This window comes from Nipponia nippon, unplaced genomic scaffold, assembly GCF_047370975.1.
Source record: "Nipponia nippon isolate SJK-2023a ecotype South Korea unplaced genomic scaffold, ASM4737097v1 scaffold_1, whole genome shotgun sequence".
NCBI lineage: Eukaryota > Metazoa > Chordata > Aves > Pelecaniformes > Threskiornithidae > Nipponia > Nipponia nippon.
Genome location: NW_028262290.1, coordinates 33,682,615 through 33,698,883, shown reverse-complemented (window position 1 = coordinate 33,698,883; position 16,269 = coordinate 33,682,615). Strand labels below are relative to the sequence as shown.

Below are 16,269 nucleotides of genomic sequence, written 5' to 3'. Positions count from 1 at the left end.
ACAGAGCACTTAGACTGAATAATTAATACCATTTTATGTTATGCAACCATATATTTTAATCATCAAAGATGGCTCAGGCTACAAATTCATGTTTATTGACAAGGATGCATTTCTTAAGTCACCATTTAAAATGGATTTTTATGGCCAGTCTTAATAACCAAGAGACAAAAATGTGTTGCACTGCATGGACATGCTGAAGATAGGAATTAAATGACCAAAACTACTCTCTAACTCCCTAGGCAAAAATGCAACAGAACTGTTACTGAGGCAGAACAACGAAAGAATTATCCTATTCTCTCTGTATATCTACCATCTTTAAATATGAGTAAAAGCATCAGTTAGTCTAAAAAGACAAAGTTAACAAATTTGCTAGGCTCACAACACACTATGAGTTTGCATTATGAGTTTATATAACTGATAATCATCATTATTAGTCCACTCCATCATTCTGATTTCAGCAGAAGTACTACGAGGAAACATGTTTTATACCAAAACGTAACATTTTCTCTCCTTGTCTTTACCACTGAGGACACTTCCTTCTGCTTCACATGGTTCTACTTCCTCTCAATTTTCTTCATGTTCTTACATATTTATTCACACTACTGAAAAAATATTTTAATCTAAATAATCCAGCTTCCCTTCAAGAACTGTTTTCAATAGTGTGTATAATATTTTAAGCAGAAATATAGCTCAAACCAATTTGCTATCTTGGGGCATGTAATAGTTATACACAACAACGCGCTCCATATACCTTCCTATTGTACTGCAGTTGCACCATGAAGTTTACTTAACATTTAAAAAAAAAAAAAGTTCTATCATGATTCTGCATTAAGTACAGAATCTTCTTTTATGTCTGCATTGGCATGAGGGAATGCTTCATATTCTTGTAGCTTTACTATGCTTTCTGACCATAACTGTGCTAGCTGCAAAAGAAGCAGTTTCAGTCTGTTCTAACTAAATGTCACACCCCAGATGAAGGTTGCTGCTCCTTCAGAGCTGCCAGTGAAGCTGCTCATATAGTTACTCTCTAACCCAACTCAATCAGGGTGAACCCAACTAATTTAAGTAGTAACTCAGCAAAGAGGCTAGGGATTGCACTCATGAGCAGCTTAGGGAATGTAAATTCTGGTACCAAGAAAAGTAGTCAGAAGCTTAGGGCAAGATGAAAATTGTAATTTTTAGCTACCACAGTTGGAAGAAAACGTATTAGCAAGGATCAAATTAAACATATTTTGCTTCCATAGGACTGTTTCACAAATAGATGATTTTATATTTGAAAAGCGACTAACACCACTAAGGTAATGCCCAACTAGTAGTAAGAACTTTACAGGGTGACTTAATCTAGTGTAAAGTGACTTGAGATCAGAATATGCCTCAGGATGATTTCCACAGTGATTATTTGAAAAGAACACCAAAAAAATCCACTAAAAAGTCCACTCTTTAAACATCCCCAAAAGAATTTCTGACTGTGAAAGATGGAGAATTTCAAGCAATAATAACTAAACTTCTGGGAAGCAAAAAAGAGACTCCTATTTTATGGTTTTCGTACCTGCACTGGACAGGCTCCAATACATAATTGAAAGATTTATTTATTCAGAATTGAGTATGTAAAACTCTTAAGAGCAGTGTGAAAATACTTTACAGGCCTCAACTTTCTCCTTTTTTGTTTCCATCACTCACTATAAAAATACTCCGTGGTGATCTGTTTATTCCCAAATGGACTGACCAGGAAGAAATAAGTTTACAGTGAATCCACTTTTTCCTTTTCTTTCTTTTTGCCTAAGTTATCCTGGATACTGCTCCTTATTTGGACCAGGCACACTTTTATTTAGTACTCTCTATACCTTATTCACATCTGTCAACAAAAAATGCACATTGCAGTCACACACCAAGGCACAAGTCACAAAACTCACAGAAAAAGTAAAAGAAATGATATTTATATGTCATTTCGATAGTCAGGGGAGAAGAAGTGTCCCAGTCCCTCTTTCTAAAAATAATGCTTCATACAGGTGTCATCTCTGTATTTCACTGGAGTTATCAAAATAAAAAAAAAAAAAGAAGTTGTCATTTATGGAAGTTGCTTCCTGCTATTGGAATAAAATGATCTGCTTTAAATCACAGTTCAGTTCGTCCATACCTTTCTTCCATGAAAATCGCTCTTACATGTAGGGAAATGGGAAAAAACAGTTACATTAACACACCGTCAACCTATCTGATCTACACAAATAACACACATAAGCTCTCTTCTGGTCATCTATTCCTATAAAAAATGGATTGAAAGTATTTACTATGTCTTAGAAAAACAAAATGAAAAAGAGCAAAACCAGCTGCTCCTACCACCCATAGCAATGATGAGCTGATAAATAACCTCGCCATATTTTCTGATCGGGCATATCTAATAGAGATGAAGAAGTCTCTAATTAGGGCATTAATTCCACACTGCACTGCAGTTGCAGTGCAACCTCCCGTTCACTGACAGGTGCAATACATGGGTGCAAATTTCTTGGCATCAGCAATCTACTCTTTTGCATTTACATTGCCAAGCAACATCATTACTTTGATTGACTTATGTACAGTACTACACTTTCACCTCTTAGGTACAGAAAGAAAAGATTGATTCTGATTTCAGTGCCACAGTTTTACACAGATGTAGTTCCAATTAATTAAGTGCACTTACTCCTAATTTACAGTCATGGAATAAAAATAATTTTCTTGATTAGCCTCCTGTTTAGAAAGCTCTAACTCTTTTGAATAGAATAAAGTTACACTGGTCTAAAACTCGCATGACAGTTAGGGGCATAGTTACATGTATTTTTCCATAAGAAGATGGCAGCTGTCCTCAAAGTGTAATGCAAGTTAACTAGGAAAAGGTGATTGACTGATGCTGAGGTTAATTGCTTGTTGGCATGCTAGAAAGCCTATGCTAACAAGTGCTGCTTATAACTAACAAGTGCCAATTATTTCCTTATATTCTAGTACACATTATATTATGCTAGGCACTATCCAAACATCCAGAAAGATCCAGGCATCCCTGCCCTGATCTGATGAGTTAATGATTTAAGAAAACTATGCTAGCTACTGACAAAAATGGCTTGGTGCACGTTCCTTATCACAGATGTACATCTCTTCATATAATATTATAACACAGAAAGCCTTTGGTAAAGTTATCAATGCACTGAACATATATTCATAATGAAAGTATAAATAGTTGTCAGATCATAAACTTCGTGTTCTCTGTTGCCAACCAAAAGCTTACACTAACAGATAGTGCTTATTATGTTATTAGAAGCCAGTGAAATCTTTAAAAGTGCTGATATTTTAATCCTGTTTCCACATCTACGTGTGGAAAAAAAAAAACATTTTCTATATATAATTGGTGACCGAGTGTACCTATGAGCCTGACAAAACTTCCCACCTAATAGGTAGATTATTATGTAAAATATTGCCTAATATTTGTATAATGCATTCACCTGGCTTGAAAATATGCTGACAGAACTAGAATGCATAACATCATCCATTGTTAAATTGATATTAAATTCATAATTTTGTTCCTGAAGCATCAGTAAATACCAATTTTAATTGCATTAATAAAATGTGAATTATGAAAGTGGAATTGTACTGACTAATACAGATTTTCGCTATGATAATAATGATTTAAAATAAGATTAAAAAGTAACAGCTCCTAAAGAAAGAGGAAGTTAATGTACCGAAAATAATAGTGCAAAGCCAGCCTGCTCCCCCACCCTAGACAAGTGACCTACCTTGTATCAGTTGGAATAAAACAAGCAAAGTTGACCTGAGTGGGGAAACTACCAGTCTTTCGGGTTTTTTTTGCAAGTAATCTTACAGTGCTTGGTAAAACCGCATGCCTTATCTGTTACTCCTTGTCTAATTTCAAAATAAACATATGTAATGGCATCAAAACATAGTATCAAAGTTGAAAGCCTTTGGAAATGCATTAATTGTGAAAGTTGGGAATCATAACACCCTCTTTCCTTTTTCTAACTGTGAAGACATAGAATGTGTCAAATATATTGGTAGTCTGTTGAAAAAGGTAAAAAGTGCCTAAGCTACAGTTTGATCTCTCCTAGTCCTGCAATGCAGAGAGCATTTCAGCACACCGCTGTCCCAAGAATTCAAAATAATGCAACAAAACTTCTCTAACCATAAGGCTTGTTCAGTAGGCACGGGCGTTCAGAATAGGGTTGGGTGAGGTGACCATAAAAATGAAAAGATTTAAGAAAATCTAAAAACATTAAAACTGTATTTGCAAATATAGCATCAGTATTCCTAGACTGTTTTAGAATAGATATGTACATTTCTGTACCCACCACTTAATAAAAGATAGCTCCTCTAGGCAATTTGCAAACTATAGTTTCATCTAGATATATGTCAGTGTAAATCAGGAACCTTCAGTTCTCAGTTTTTCTAAACAAGTATGCCATAATCTTTCCTAGCCCTGTTTCCGTCAGACCCTCATAAATCTAACACATTGCTCTGTCTCCTCAGAATGCAGTCAAATTCACAAATATTTTAAAGGTATAGTGAAATACACATATAGCAAGTCTATCATCCTAGTAGGAGTTAGTAATTTCCTTCACCTGCAGTATATATTTCATTTTAACACATCTTTAATAGACACCAACTAATCATGTTTAAAGGCTACCTCTTTATTATTGCCCTTTATCCATAAACTGCTCTTTTCACTGACCTTAATATATAAGGTGAAGATAGGCAATTGTTCCATATAAATGCTTACATATATGATTTTGATTTTAGGGTATGTAAGGTAGAACTAGTTTGGCTGGACATAGCTAATATTTTCTTAATTTTCAAGTGCCATTGTCGAATATATTTTTTTTTTATTCTAAACCATCTAATACTCTCAGAAATTCTGATGACCCTAAAATCCAGTGCCTTCATTTTTTTCTATATCCTGTTTTTTATAAAAGAATAAAAAACATAATGACATTTATAATTTCAGATCTTTTAAGAATAAAGTACTATGTGAAATTTGTAATATAAAAATTTCCTTTTCCTGGAATTACAGTTTTGTATTTATTGAATGCGTTCACAGGCTCCCTTAGGATGTGAAATGTATGGAAATATATGTGCATTACTAAAGAAAGAACTAAATTTATTCTTTCCCCACATCATGCTCTTCTTTGCAGTAGAGGTTTTTAATTCAACACAGAGCTAGAATGAGATGGAGTCAATTTCCTGGTCTATATGTGTGACAAATGCTAAAAGTGGCACAAGATTAACAAATTAGTTGATGTATATATCTTTAAAGATTTTTTTTTTACTATGTCCCAAATCAAAATGCATGCTTTATTTGAAATGAAGATTTCTTTAAAGCTAAGTGTTAAACAGGAATCTTATATATTCCTGTAATTTTAAGAGGGAATGATGGCACGTATGACAACTAAAGAACACCAATCTGAAAAAAAAATTAATAAGAAGGCTTTTATGGCACATCACTCTAATAATAACAACTTTTAGTGCTATAAATTGTATATTTAGTGATTAAATCTGATATTTTAACAAGAAATTTGCTGTGAAAAAGTTCATTATTTCAGTACACAAGTATTTCTCTTATGCATGAATATTGACAATGTAATAACTACCAAAACATTAAATTTTTTCTTGTTAATCCATGTGTCAGACAGAAGCTTTTTTTAAAGAGAGTATGGCGAGATCTACAGTATAGACATGTGTGTCATTATAGAACAGTTTCTTTATGATGGTTTGAAATAAAAAGTATGGAACTTGACCTTTTTAGCTGACATAGTAATCACCTACTTGATGTAATCCAGATATCTAACACCAAACAATAAAAACATCTGTGACAACAAAACCATGTAAAGCTTGTGGAATTATTTAATTTTTAAAAAAACGATAGCAATATTTAATAATCAGATAAGCCTGGATTGGTTCTTCTTACACAAAAACTTTTGTGCTTTGCAAATGCTAGTTTTAAAGGGCTATTAACTTCGACGTGAAAGCTTTTTAAGCTCTCATGCATATGTTTTGGAGTTACCTCATTCATTCTGCTTTTAGGACCTTGTCATAGTCCACCTGTTTTGCTTTTGCTTAAATTACATCAAAATAATAGCTTTCTTTAGAAAAAAAAAAAAAATCCTACATTTCTACTGACTGTATCCAAACATGATAATATGCTTAAAATTCAAGAGGAGCCATATTCAGGTTGCATGTCTCAGTCACCCAATCTCCCTTTCACATATCTGTTCATGTTGACAGACTATGTCATAATACATCAACAGAAAGATCAGCATAGAAGAACAAAAATTCATCGCCTGACAGCAAGAGGAAAACTGATTTCTACTATTAAATTAGCAAAAATATACCAAGACTTCACTACCAATAAGGACACCATGGCTAAAAGCATTCACCATATTATAATTCTGAATGAGCATTGGGAATTTTCTGTTTCAATAATCTTTAAACACAAAAAAGGGGGGGAAGAGGGTGGACTCAGGGATGTCTACATTTTTACAAGTAAAGAATTGATTTCTGCCAAACTATGCTGTTCCGTTTTGGTTTTGTTAATATTTTAAATATTAATTCCAAATATTTATTTAATTAGAGAGCACTGAGCACTGTTTTTGCAGTATTCGTTTCTGACAGAGGCTCTCTCTTACAAGGTCAAGGAGATGTGTGGAAAATGCTCTGTATCAATAGAGTGCATCAGCTTCTTTATATCTGAGAATTTCTACTCATGTAAAAAGTATTCTGACTCTCTCATTGCTAGATATAATTTTAATATACTATATTGAGCAGTGGTGTTTCACTAGGAATTTAACAATACCTGGAATAAATAATGTCTTTTGCAGCCTGGGGCAACATCTGCCACTTATGCATTAATTCTGCCCCTGTTTGAATACTCTACAACATATGCACTTCTCTTTTGTCTGTTATCCTAGAGTTGTGTTATTCCCAAATATTGACATCATCTACTTTTATCAGCACTAACTGCTCTGAAGCTTCCTAGTCTCATGCTCAGCTCTATTTCTTTCTATTGATTATCTTCCTCACTCCAGCAGGTAGCTAGCCAGCGAGGCTGTCCTGAGAAATAGCTTCCAATGACTTTATACGCACAATTTACACGGAATTGTTTAAAGAAGATATTAGCCTCAATACAAATCAGTGAACCTCATTTAGTCAATACTGCACAATTCAGCTGTTGGCACCCTGTCACATGTTAGTCTTTAAAGTCAACTACCATACCCAATCTGCACATTAGCCATAGTATTTAGTTTCATATTAAAATGAGGCTAGTTTTTCACTTTTCTTTTTGAAATCTATTCAATATACTTTTTACATCACCTCATTGAACCATATGATAGTAATATAATTTTAAGTATAAAAACCTGAGATTAAATGCTTGATTTTTGACAGTGTCCTTAAATATAATAAATTCAAAGGGAAATACTGTTAAGTTAAAATGGAGTGTTTTTCATTAAGTCCAATCAAATGGTAGACAACAAAGGATCTTTTATTTGAGAATATGAAGTGAAAATGAAAACCAGAAAACCTTTACTAAGAAAAGGTCTAGCTAAATTATGTTGGAAGGAGGTCTCCAGATTGAACCTGGGTGTTTCTTTTGCTAAAAATGAATTAAACTAAGATGCACTATGGGAGAATAGCTTACAAAGAAGGAAAACCTAGTGCTTTATAAAGATGAAAACAGGGCCTAAATACAGTTAAGTTAGAATAAAAACTACAAAGAAAGATCAAATATTAAAAAAAAAAACCTTACTGTAGCACCTAAACTATTCTTTTATCATCAGGACAAGGAAATTGGGGGAATTTTTTTACCCCTTTTGCATTCCACAGCAGGGCTCTAAAACCCTAGTTGGACATTTATATGAAAATAATCTTTTCCTTTTAGCCTACCAGACTATGATCTAAACTATGATTTAGACTATATCTAAAAGATAGAAGAAAAACAAAGTATATGTGCTTATCCCTGAATCTGTTACTTGAGAAATAAGATAGCTTTTCTGTTGTTTTCAATCTGCATTAGATTCACATGTTTTAGTGTATTTAGCATATCCATGATGTTTATACTACAATTTCCTTGTGCATCTTTCGGCAGCAGGATAAAAATAGGTGTTGTTCCTAATTTTTGGAAGAAAAATTCCTGGTTTTACTGTATTTGGCAAAGAAATATTTACACCTTTCCTGTAACATGTTGCTCTTATAAAGCAAAAATGCATAGACAACCTGCAAGGATTCATAGCTATTATCTTTTGCAGGAGGCAAAAAAAGAGGTCTGGGAGTATAAAGACAAAAAAAAAAAAAAAAAAAAAGACAACAAAACAGAAATCCCTGATTTATAATACGCGATCGATATTTTAGAAAATGCAAAAGGAAAAATGCAGAATCCTTTTTAACTCCTGATGAGCAGTTGTCTAGACTTACCGACACATATCTAAAAATGCTTTTGAGAGAAGGTAAAAATTATGTAACTAGGTAGCCACTAGGAATATTGATATCGGGCAATAGGCTTTATTCTAAATGTTGGTAATTTGAATATAAAAATAGAAGCATTTTGCATGACCTCTGCTCCCTGCTCTTTTCCCTTTAAAGCTCAGTGAGTGGTAGCTGAGGTTCTGAACCCCAGGTAGGAGAGAGATGCTGAAAGATGACCAGTCTAGCCTTCCTAATACATCTTCGTATGCACACACACACACACACTCTCTCTCTCACTCACATACACACATTTATTGCAACCTGACGCTCATAGAAAAGCCTTTTCCCTTCTCTAAGCTTCTGCAAGGAACATTTCAGAAACCAAATGGAAAAAAAAAAGGCAGTGAGGACAGAAAGAGCTGCATATTCAGGCAGCAAAAAGGCAGGTGTGGTATGGGAATTCCTAGTGTTTGTGTCTGCTGCTCTGTGTTTGCTGTTGAAGGATTTGAGGGCTATTTTCCATGGGTCTAAACATGTTTAGGATAAGTGCACTTGGAAAGAGAAATCTTCCAGATACTGTTTGGTCTATTTACTTGGGTAGATCTGCTCATTTAAAATAAAAGTTATGCTGTCCTTCAGCTGCCGTCTTCCGTGGATGTAACTACCCGTTAACTATTATTCCCTTCCAATTACATTAGTAATTACTAAAGTAGATGCAAATTCTTTTACTTATTTATTATATTAATTACATCTTGGGAAATCTTACAAAATGTTTATATGCGTTCAGTACTTGAATGTGTTATAATAATTCTACTGTAACATTTCCTGTGAAAAGATAGTATGAACCGATAGGATGTTAGTACTTACTTCAGTCATGTCTTACAAGGATTGATAGATAGAATTGTAGTTGGAAATACAGTTTATTTGAAGTTTATTTCTAAAAATCCTAGTCTTTTAAAGTTAACTCTGTGTTACATACTAATAGGTAATAAATATTCTGGATAAACAAGTGTAGTGATGTAGTAAACAAGCACATAATTTGCAATACAGCATTTTTTGGAAGATATAGCATGTACAGAAAAACAACATATGCATTCTAAAAGTTTACAAAGTCAGGTTGATGTAGCTGTTTTCTTAAGGAATTAAAAATATCTTTAATGACTATTACCTCTGTCTGCTTTCATTGTGACAGGAAAAAAAACCACAAAATTTCTTACTATTGCTCATCCTATTTATGTTCATTATTAGAGATACATGGATTTATGATGTGCTTAAGTTAAGCTATACTGATCACCTTTTCCGTATTGTTTTAAAATGGTAACTGGCCTTGGAAAAAACCCTAGGAAGTAGATTAATACTATTGAATATTTAGGAGAAAGGACAACTTTTCTACTCTATACTTGAAAGTATTTGTAGCCCAAACAAATGTATTATTTTGTTTCTTTAATTCAGGTATTTATACTTTCAGATCTCAGGATTTCTTTAAAATAGGTCCTTACTACACACAAAGGTGTTCATGAATAATTTACAGTCCAGTTTCCTTAGCTATTTATGTTAAGAATATACTATTAAAAATACCTAATGGGAAAAAAAGATTAATTAAATAACATTGTCTTCCCCCAAAAGCATCATTATTAAAATGTGATTGTGTTATTTATCAGTAGACATTGTTAGTTTCTCTGCTTGATTAGCTTTTGATTAACGCTCATAAATTTAAATTCAGACATACTTAGCCTCTTTGATTTTTAGACAGATGTCAGTCAGCATTAGTGTATCAATTTTTCATCTGAAAATAGAGATGCATGTTAAAACCACTTTAACAAACATGGAATCTCTACATGGGACCATATTCTCAAATGCTAATTATGTCCTTAAGATAAGCATTAACTGGGAAAAAAAAATCAAACTCTTTACAGTGCATGTGAATCTCAACTGGACATGAAACTGCCTACTTTGCTTCCCACTTTCCTTCTTCAGTGTCACAGTCATTTATGCAGTACATGGAAATATTATAAAATTATTAAAGTCACTTTAATTAAAGATATTCTCCTGGCATGACTAGCTTGGGATAAATATGTCAGCATAACTATCTAGGAACCAGTGGTTGGGTGCCAATTCACACTGTATAGTTTTAAAAACATGTATGTAACATGCTTTCTGTGTATGTGTGTGTCTATCAGAGAGTTTATTTGCATGTTTGTATACAACAGTGCATCACCACTGAGAGAGAGACAGGGGCTGGGGGCATGGAAGAGAGGGTTGGAGGGGGGGCATGTGTGTGGCGGGGGGGTGGCCTAGTGAGAAAAGTGAGAGTAAGGTCTGAGGGTGGAAAGGAACAGCATTGCCTTTTGGAAGAGCCCTTCTTGACCAAAGTCCTGCTCTCCAGTTTGAGAGAGGATGGGAAGGGGCACTACAAGGGGCACTGCAAGAAAGGTCCAATACTGCAGCCCACTGAAGTCACTTGGAGTTAGCAAACGTGATTTAAAGGAAAGTTTTACACATACACTGCTTGAAGTCCTTTGAGTCATATTAAAAGAATCACAGCCCCACAAATCAGGCTTACTAATAAGACCACCTTTCGGGTTGTAAAGCTAAGTGGCAAACCAGATGCACCATTTCACTGGAATTCTAAAGATATAATTCTAAAATGATGCTCAGCTGGTGTAATGCGTTATTTTGTGTTCACAAGATGAAGTGGAATTTAAATTTTAAAAAGGGGAAAAGATTTTGAAGAGTTTTGAGGGAGGTCTATTTAGCTTCTACCTAATTTAAAAATTAGTTTTGGTTGTCTTCTCACTCCATCAGTCCTTGAATCAAAATTCCAAATCAGAATCTATTATTTTCTTACCCATGTTAAGCAGTGTTAAGTAGAGTGAAAAGCTTTTATTTACATTAAGGAACCAATCCTACAGTTTTCACACAGGAAAAACACCCTTTAGAGTCAATAGCAATTTACACAATTTATCTTAGTATGTGTAAAGCTTGAAGACTGTAAGCCACAATGTAAATTCAATATTTACCATATTTCTACCAAAAAAACCTTATTTTTTAACATTACTGCATACCTTTTCTTATAGTAGATTTCACTGTGTTTCCGAAACACACCAAAACACAGCACAACTTGCAGCGTCAGTGTTCCGTCTCTCCCTCTCTCCCTCTCTCCCTCTTTCTCCCTCTACCTCTCTCCTATACCATTTTGATTTTAAATTTGCTGGAGCCTATTTAGTTTATAAATAACCTTAAACTGTTGAACTGTTCACTAGTTTATTTGAACAGGAGACAATGTTATTGAAACAAATCTAGTTAACAAGGTAATTAGCTTTTGCAATATTCCTCAGAAGGCTGGAAACCAACAGTTCATCACTGCACTATACAAATAGCAGCATGTAATGTTAAGCCTATGCTTAAGAGTGGTTCTATCAAAACTGACTGGTCGCATTACCAGCAAAGGTATTGTTTTTAAAAAGTATCTAAGGGCTACCTAAAACTGATTAATTCACTAGAAGTGGAAGAATGAAAATATTTTCCAATAGTAACCTACTATAAAAATGTAGGCTACTGCTGGTGTTGAAAAGATGGGGCTGGAACCAAGAAAATCCTTTTTCTTGCTTCCACAAAAGGCTTTGGGCCTAATTATTTTTAAGTATAATCCAGCCAACATCTTCTCATGCTTAGCTGCACTGAGTGACACTATTTGTGATGCCCAGTCTGCTGAAACTGAGCAGGTTGCTGTCAGTTTAAAAATGACTATAATAAAAGTGACCATGAAGATGGATCTTGTGATTTTGCGTTTCTAATCAGTCATCTGTGAAGAACACTTTTGCTTTGATTCAGCAGACTGGTGACAGCCATGATTGATAGTGCATGAGGATGAAAAAAGGTTATTAACTGTCTTCCTATTAAACTCAATGTATTACCCCTCTAGGTGCATCTCATACTTTAACTTAAAGTACTTACTCAGGTAAGGTCAAGAATGAACTCTATAAACACAGTATCCATCCTGTTGTAGATGAACCAGGAACTCTAATGTTAAATTTTGAAAGTTCAGCATTAAACCATATCTGAATCCTGCTACCTTAATTACTGTGCCAAAACCAAAAACTGAGCAGACCTTCATATGCATCTAAATATATAGCTACACACAAATAAATTCACGTGGAAAAGGGACAGATCAGTTGTTTCTGTGTGATTGTGCATACACACGCGTGCGCACGTATGTTTTACTAATTACAATAGTCCCAAAATAAAAGTTCAAATAATGTTATGTTAACAAAAGAAATGTGGAACGGGGATATGAAGTGTCTTTGGGGCTAAAGTATAAATCTTACACAAAAAACAGTATTTTACCTGCCAGTAGTTAACTTCATTATTAACTGGATCAGGCGTAATTCAATAATTTATGAAGGCTTCCTATCAAAAGAAAATCCAAATGTTTTAGCATAAATGTAAAAATATCTCTCTGTTGCCTTACAGCATGTTTGAATATTAGTTTTTGTTTCCTTCTTTTTACTGATGATTATCTTATCAATCATTCCTCAGAACTATCTACTGAAAAAGAAAGGAAAATGGCACATATATTCAGTTTTAAAATAATTATTTGATGGAAATACTGATTCCTAGGGTACTTCTAATTTCTAAGGATGTCTCTGTGAGGAGATAATTTTAAAGGAGTTTAAGGACAAAAGAGTGAAATATGTTTCCTGTGTTCATTATTATTACTGACACCAGAAATGAACTGAAAGGAGAAAGTTGTCCACATTGTGTAAGCAGGTTAGCATCTTTTTAGATTCAAAATTTTATTTGAGGAGTAAATATTAACAAAACATGTGATCACCTCTTTAGAATTAGGTGTTTTACAAAAACTTCTTCACAATCAATAGCTTTTTAGATTTTTAAATTTATCATTATTAATAAATTTCTGATGGTCTTTGAATTTTATTATGCATATCTTACATTACAATCATTTTCTGTTAAAAATAAGTAGACCAAAAGATCAAAAATCCTGACTCTAACTACAGTGTGCACACTGTCATCTGAAGGAATGTACATACATACTTGTTTAAAATAAGCTCTTTCCACATCGTATACAAGATTTCCCCCAAAATACATATATTCCATATTTGTCTTTCAGAGTACTAAAACATACTTTTAAATTTAGTTTGATAATAGTCCTTCATTTCCTCTTTTAAATTATATCAAAAATATTTCTGCATTCATTAAAATCATTTCAGAGGGAAACAAGAATATGATTCCAAGCTAGATCATTTTGGAGAAAGAAGGAAAAAGTCTCTCTCTGTCTTGACTATTCTATAATGTACTGTCACGCATGAAGTCTGCAACATAAGTATGTATTTTAATTTTTTCAAGGTGTTGTTGAATTTCAGTAGTCCCTTTTATTTTTAAACACATTTTTTAAAAAGCATTCATAGTGGGTTAAAAAGAATGTAGAGTAAATATAATCTACCTGAGATGATGATGATATCTCACAAGAAATGTTAAACAATTCTCTGTAAGATCTTTATTTCTGGAAAGTGTGTTCCTTTCAGGTGTGGACTTGGGAATAGGCACCAATTTTCCCTTCAGTAACATTTCTGCTTTATAATAAATTGCAATCCTGTTGTAGCCCCGTGTGGATTTACAACTGGCAGGCTTTCTCTCTGACAATTTGGGGTCACTGTGGATATAGGTGAGCAATAATTTCAGGGGTGATGGAGATATTGACAGAATTTAACAGTCTAAGTTCCTGGGCAAATATTCGTAAAGTGTACACTTCTGCATTGGGTTTTAGTTAATAAGACTTTTGGATGATAACGTTTGCCTTGTTTGTGGATTGTATTTTCTCTGAAACTATCTAAAATATTCATTTCCATTTGTGCCTGTGTCAGTACGGCGAAACGTTTAAAGTAAAAGCTATCGTTCCTCCCCGAAGCATATTTAAACAAAGCAGAAAGTTATAACTGTTAGAGGCTTAGTTCAAAAAACATTTGCATGCTTTTAGCAAACCAGAATTATATGAGTTAGGTGACAACATTTGTTTTGTGTAGCCTTACAGGTGCCTGGAACAGGTAAAGCCATTTTATCAGACTTCACACCAAACGGAGGCCCTGATGGTAGCGAGAGTTTCTGACAATGGGCCAGATCTACATTTACTCACTCAAGAAGGGACTGGCAGGATTGGGCCCATACTGTTCACTTCGTGTGTGTAACCTACAGAGAAAAAGTAAGTCTAAACGTAACTCCAGCCATATGTAAAATAGTGAAAATGTTTCAGCCAATGTGGATGAAATTAATAAATTAGATTTCTTCCTCCAGCTTCTTAAAAAGAATTGTCACAAGAACAAAACAGAAGAACCCAAATAATGAAACAAAGGATGGGGTAGGGCCATTTAACCTGGAACAATCATTTCCTCAGGTTAAGGTTTATTTAAAATCCAGAGCAGGCCTGAAACAGCAACTCTAGTAGTACCCTTTGAAATGCTTTTTTATTCCAGCACTCACTAGACACACGAAAAGCAAATCCTGCAATAAACTGCAGGCTAAGTGCATGTGGCCCAACCAGGGCCATACAAAGGCGACACACATAGCATGTGTCACAGCCAGTAGCACAAGTGACTTCGCCGGGGGGATCCCTCATCTAGATCCCGCTCCAGACAATCAGGGCAGAATAAGGAAAAAGGCCAAAAAGAAAAAAAGAAAGAAAGATTAAAAAGGGGGGGGGGGAGAGTAAGAAGAACCAGACCCCAAACCCCACCTCCTGCCCCCCAGACAAACGAGGGCAGGTAGACCAGCTGGGAGAGCTGACCTCCTCCCCGCGGAGGGGATGCTGCCGTCGCCAGTGGAGGCCACGCAGCGCGGGTGGGAGTTTGCGCCCCTCAGCGCGGAGCTGCGCGGGGCGCGCTTCTCCCGGCGCGGAGCCCTCGCACCTGCCGGGCCCGCGGAGGCGGACGGGCTCCCCCGCCCCCCGCCCCGGGCCTCCTGCCCCGGGCCGCCCCGGCCGGAGGCGCCGCTGCTCCTCCGCGCCGGGCGGCGGGGCCCCGGGAGAGCGCAGCGCCCGCGGCCGGTCCCGGCGCGGCTCGCCGGGGTTGCCATAGCGCTGGCTCCGCGGCTCGGGGGCGCTGCCCGGCGGCTACGGGCGGGCGGGCGGGCGGGCGGAGGGGCGGGGGGGGGGGGGGCGGCAGCGGGAAGCGGCCGCTGCGCATCCCCGCGGCCGCAGCGGCGGCGCGGGGGTTCCCGCGGGGCTCCGCGCACCGGGCCCCGCAGACACCGCGCGGTGGGGAGAGTGGGGCGGGTAATGAATTCCAGCAGAGAGCTGGAGAGGAAGCGTTTTTCAGAGATCTGCCATATTTAACATTGACCACACTAAAGATGTTATTAGCGAAGGGGGGGTGGGGAGGGCAACGGGGGGATGCGATAAGGGAAAATAGATAATGACACATAATCCAAACCAGAAGTTTGAAACCAAGTTACTTCGCAGAAAAGAGCCACAAGCTCAACTTTTTTTTTCTTTTTTCTTCCCTCTTTCTTTTTTATAGGCTGGGGCTGGAAGACAGGGAGATAAACTTGTTAAGGAAAGAAATATTCCTCTAGCAACCGGGTAAATAAAATAGCTGCAGAGAAAGAGCGAAAAGACATGGAGGTAGGGAAATGCAAAGGACATACATACTACTATTTAGAAACCCCAAAGGAAATTGTAAAGTAGGAAATGAAAAGGAGGAGGAGAAACATTTCTGTTGTAAATTAGAGGGAATGGAGATTAGCAGGAGAAAAGGGGGAAATAGCTGCAGAAGATTTAAAATAAAGCACCACTGAAGATTAGCCAATGTTTAAAATATC

At 36.1% G+C, this 16,269-nt stretch overlaps 1 long non-coding RNA gene across 1 annotated transcript in view; it reads right to left on the bottom strand.

Moving 5' to 3' along the window:
* Positions 1-16,269, bottom strand: part of LOC148057293 (uncharacterized) — a 41,842-nt gene that overhangs the window by 15,904 nt on the left and 9,669 nt on the right. The window lies entirely within an intron of this gene.